At 44.9% G+C, this 5,549-nt stretch overlaps 1 long non-coding RNA gene across 1 annotated transcript; it reads right to left on the reverse strand.

Moving 5' to 3' along the window:
* Window positions 1-738: 738 nt before the first annotated feature.
* Window positions 739-4,402, reverse strand: LOC149872065 (uncharacterized). The gene is made up of 3 exons (XR_016440576.1): window positions 4,300-4,402; window positions 4,067-4,198; window positions 739-907 (listed from the first exon to the last, which is right to left on the reverse strand). It is a non-coding gene; the product is annotated as an uncharacterized LOC149872065 (long non-coding RNA).
* Window positions 4,403-5,549: the final 1,147 nt, after the last annotated feature.

Below are 5,549 nucleotides of genomic sequence, written 5' to 3' on the forward strand. Positions count from 1 at the left end.
CTTGGCCAGTCCACTCCTGACTCCAATGTCCACATCATTAATGAAGATGTTGAACAATATGGGTCCAAGGACAGAGCCTTGGGGGAGCCCACTGGTCACAGGACACTATGATGATTGACTTCTATCAATTCCTACCCTCTGGGTCTGACCACGGAGCCAATTTCCCAATTAGATGACATGGAATTACAATAAGATATTTTGGACATGGTGGAAAATGCTGCACACGGGAAGCTGCACAATTAGCAGGTGATTTAGCAAAGAGTAAAGGTAAAAAATGCATGAAGAGTTCATTTCAAATAGGCCCAAGCTGTTTCATATGAAGTGCAGTAGGACCCACAGTAATCCAGGAGGCAGTATCAAGTGGAGATGCACTGAACAACCATTGACAGAAACAAGCAGGGTTTCTGCAGGACCTATAAAAAGTGTAGTTGTGAGCTCCCCCTGCTGACCCTACAGCAGCTGTTCACTAGCAGGTTACCAAACAGCCATTTTGTTTCAAGCTGGACTGATACAATAACTAAGTAGCTGTCTGCCAAATAAGAAGGAACAAAACAGTGCTGAGTGAAAGATTGAAATTTCCAACTGTCTAAAGGGAAATCAACAAACAATGGAAAGTAACATAAAAACATAAACATGAAAGACTGTTATTTAAAACCAGTTGACAGTCATTTCCAATAGAATCTGGCAGGCTCTAGCCAGCATTTAATTCAAAAATTCCTCAGGAATGAAGGTCTTTTGCAGTTTAACTTGGCTGCAGCTGGCATTTGGTTTTTCCCACATCCCGCTTGCTGAAGTTTGAGGTTGGTGGCAGGGAGCCTGATTCCTCTGTCTCTTCCTGTGACTGATGCATCCAGCCAGCATCTTCTCTTTTAAAGTTGCCTTCTAAAATGGTTGATTGTGAGAGAAGCTGAAGTGGGAAGCATATCAGACAGTAAAATCTCCCCTGCTATCTAAAACACAAGTGAGGATACAGACTGAAGGGAGATGTCAAGAAGGAGCTGAGAAGAAAAACAAACAGAGGATTGGGGTGTTTTAAGAAACCAGGATGGGCAATGCTCAGTTCTGTATCGATAACAGCTTCACTGTCCAGTAGCTCATTACCCAGGACGGCTAAATATTGGGGGCTTTGCCTCACTAGGGAGGAGGAATAGCTAGAAGAATGACATAAGACATTTGCTTCTAGATTAAAACAGGGGGGCTTCTAGAGTTAAAGATGTGACACGTTTAGAAGAGTTTTTTAAAGCCCTTAGTAAAATGCCTCAGATATTTCTCTCTCTAATGTCTGTAGAGCTGAACTGATGATATTAGGAGAATCTGGGTTTAAAAAAATTAGGCCCTGTGAAAACGTTCTGTAATGCACATGGCATATACAGAATATACAGTAGGCTGACAGTGTTTAAAGATTTTAGAAGCCAAGTCCTAGACTCATACTAATAAGTAAACCTTGTACATCTCACCCATCCTAAGGTATATTATTTGCTCTTTTTCTATTTTTCAACGCATTCAGTCTTAAGCTTGCCAGAGCTCTGGTATTGTGTCTGGCTGGCTCCTGCAGGAGGAGGTGGGGGGCTGATACTGCAACTCCAGATGTGCTATTTCTATTCTTCTAACTGTTCATCAGAAAAACAAAAAGGCTTGTGTTGCTATGGAGACAGTATCTCTGGCACTGAGGTACCCAGTGGGCGGCAGCAGTTTCTGAGCTGTGGAAACAGCCTGAGGCCTGGTGCTTGTATGTTCTGGATGCTGCTGAACAGTTTCTAGAGAAAGCAGACTGAACCTGTCTGGTGAGCATTGCTTTTCCAAGATGCTCAAGGAAGAAGGTAGGGGATACAGGGCTCATGTGATTTTATTCCTGAGAGGATACTTCAAGGTAAGACTAATTGATAGACACCTGAAGAAACAATGAAATGCTCAGAGATTTAGTGCACAAAAAGCCCTATACCAAACACAGCTTTGGAGTCTGTGTTCAAGAACAAAATCCAAGATGGCAGACTCAGCTTCTCTAAGATGGCAGCACAGTTACAGGATTAAAATATATGCACTGAGAGGTAGAACAAGGATAAGGGAATTAGGGAAGGGAAAAGGTAAGGAAAACTTCAGTGAGAACTGTCTGGGGAAAGTGATGTAAGCTGTATCAGCTGAGTCACATAAAACTAGGTTTGGCAAGTATACAAGTCAATGTGCTTTGCCTAGGGAACAATTCTGCACTTGTCCATAGGAGTCACAGTACATATGATCTATTAGGGGTCTCTAGATTTTAGGATTGCACAAGAATACATTTTGCATTCCTTCTGTAAGTGAAAAGAAACAGGACCTGTCAAACATAAGTTATAAATAGGACCTCTGTTATGCAGAAGGAATACTTAGCTAACCATAATGTATAAATATGTGACCAGAGTATGACCAGATTGGAGAAGAATATTGGTCCATTAAATTGTCTCTCTGAGAAGTCTCCTAAATGATGCTCCAGTGGATGCTGCAAAAAATAGTGATCTACCTATCTTTTCTTGCTGCACATCAGAAAAATATTCCTCCCTGAAACCTGGAGTTGTGAGTGACTCTAAGCTACCAAACATCTACCTGCATTACCTCCTATAATGTATTCAAAACAGTGGCATCCAAGCACCAATATCTGGCTGCCATTACCTCCCCAGGCAGCCAATATTACTACAGATCAGAACATTATCCAGACCTTTTTTAAAATCCGGATCTAATCGAAAACTAATCTTGGTGCAAGAGGGGTGCATATTAGCAAAATTATGGGAATCAGCAGAATTTGCCTCTTTGACTCAGCCATAGGACAGAAATTCACAAAATAAACAGAGCAGACCCCATCTGCCAAGACTAGGCTCTGGATTTTCTAGAGGAAGCAAGGTTTTGGGTTAGCACCTGGCACTCTTAGTAATGTGCTGCCCAAACCATGTTCTGCTCCTGGGAACATGGGGATAGCTCTGGAGTGTTACCCAGTCCCTTCTATGTTTCTCTGCCCCAAAGCAATTTTGCTTCATTGCTGATGAAGAAACTGAGAAAGGCTGTTGACAGGAAGAAGCCCTATTAGCAGCGACACCCTCCTGGAGGTGGTTAGGAAGAGACATTAGGCTGCTGTCTAAACTATGCACCAGTCCAGCTGGCCACAGCTTATGTCTCTTGACATCTGCTTTCTGAGGTATTGCCATCCATATTAGATTCCGTCAAAAGCCATTTTGCCACCAAGCTGTGCAGCTTACTGGAACACTCCTTGCTGCAGAGCTCGCCATAGCCCATGTCCTGCAGAGGCAACATGTGTCCCCACAGCCAAGGCCTATGGGCAACACCTGTTTTTATTGCAGAGCATTACAGCTCTCTCCCCTTGTAGAGAGAAGTAAGAGAGATTCCTTATTAACTGCTTGAAATGGGACAACTTAGAAACTGCCTAAAACAGTATAAGAGAACTGGAAAGTAGATGATTCCTAGGCCTTTTGCTCAGCCACCCTGCTTCAGCTGAAGATCTCATCAAAGGTCACAAACTCAGCAAAGCTGATACTGACAACAGCTGGACTGGAGATGCCAGGGAAAACCCAAGCACTGCAGGATGCAATGCCATTGATGGCTTAATAAGAGATGAGCACTGAGACTCACTGTAAGTGGGTCCTGAACCCAATACACCAGTACTGTGGTAGCCCCATGATAGACAAATGCTGTGTTGCTAGACCTGCCATCTGTTGCATAAGAACTACAGACCTTCTTCTGATTCTTAAAGCTTCCCCACCACTTTCCAAAAGCTGAGTCAGATGTGCCATGCAAATTCCAACTCAGCCATTTCCATTCTGCTTCCCCAAATTCTCTTTGTTGTTTTAGACAGATACAGTATTCTTTTTCTAAACTAGAGCACAGTGCTGCCACACACCATTAAACAGTTTCCCTGTTCCATGCCAGAAATAGCTGTGTCTAGTGGGCGCAGGGTAAAGGGATCCCTGTATAAATAGTTTCTAAATTGCTTTGGGATCTTTGAGATGAAAACGTCATCTAAACATATGGTTTGAGTTTGTTCTCTGGTGATGAGAGGGAGTAATAGGGAGTAACGTACCATGTGGTCAGTGTGGCTGCTTTGTAAGGAGTTGGTAGGTGAAGGAGTTTCTGTCTCACCACAATATCCTCTGAAGAGCTTCACTTCCCTCTGCTCCGTAAATGTAGATATAGTGAAAGGTGCTACAGTATTCTGGCGCAATAAGGAAACAAGATGTTTCATTATCACTGTTATGTTTGTTTTACACTGTAATGTAGAACAGACATCCTTTTAAAACAGGAAAACAATCTCACCTGGCCTAGCCTGGGAACCCTCAGTCTCCCAAGTCTCTCTTCCTCCTGAGTCAGCTGGAGGGATAATAAGGGAAGCCAGCTGGGTTTGGAGTCTCGAGTGCTGGTAAGCCACAGGGAGAGGAACAACAGTTGGCACTTGTGCTTTGGGAGACTGCTAGGCACAGGGAGCCAATGAGAGTTGTACTGACCTACCCAGGGCTGGATTTAGCTCAGAGGCAGTATATGAGTTTAGACCAAGGTCTTTCTCAGGGTGCAGACACATTGTAGTCCTCCCCTCATCCCATGGATCCCAGTGCAGACAGAAGGAGTTAAGACTGAGCAAAACACAGCTTCACTAACTGCTTTGTCAAAATAAAGAGACTAATGACATGGGGGAAGCGAGGGGAGGTGAAAGGCGGGAGGGAGATAGGAAAAAGGAGAGGGAAGGAGGGGATCCTCTCCAGCCCTGCTTACAAGGTGCTGGATAATTCATGGCTCTTGTTTACACCGCTTCAGACCACATCACAGACATTCCAGGCTAATGGGTTCCATCTGCGGGAGCCACATGCTCCACACCCCTCCTCTGTGCCTGCATGCCTGCCAGCAGACCAGCGTCTCCCTCCAGGCCTTTTCACCAACCCACCACCGGCCCTGTGCTGTTCCCACAGCAAGGGCTTGATATAAGCCTGCTCACAGTTTCCCCAAGACTCACCTTCTGTGCCTCACAGTCTCAAGGGGCATCTTGACTAAATGTCTGTGCACCCTGCTCCCCACAAGCAAATATAGGGACCAGATTTCTGGATTAACCCACCCACAAAGTATGTTCATTTGGATGGTGTTTGCATGTGGAAGCCAAGAGCTGGAATTGAGTGAAGTGCTGCAGGGCAGGGCTGCGTGTCTCAGAGAGGATTGAGGGGTTCCAGGACAGGAATAGCAGGGGCTACAAATGAGGAACACTAACTGAAATGTGAGGGGGCCAGAACAGAAATAGCTGGGGGCCACAGCACAGGGTCAAGGTGTACTGGTTGGGTTCGCTATGGGCCTCAGGAGAGGAACAGCACAGATGCAATGGTAGAACGGAGGTAGAGGGAGGGGGGAGTGGTAAGACTGGAACAGCAAGGTAAGGCTATAGACCAAAACTGAAATGAACCTTTGTAAACTGTAACAGGTAACTGAACCCAAATATAAAAGCCATCCTCCTACAAAGAGATGGCTGAGAATAGCTAGTGACGTGCTGAGGCCCAGGGTAAGGGGGCTGGAGGCCTTTGGAA

The sequence above is a fragment of the Crocodylus siamensis genome, chromosome 2 (genome assembly GCF_052110815.1).
Source record: "Crocodylus siamensis isolate JL-2025a chromosome 2, ASM5211081v1, whole genome shotgun sequence".
In the NCBI taxonomy this organism is placed as follows: domain Eukaryota; kingdom Metazoa; phylum Chordata; order Crocodylia; family Crocodylidae; genus Crocodylus; species Crocodylus siamensis.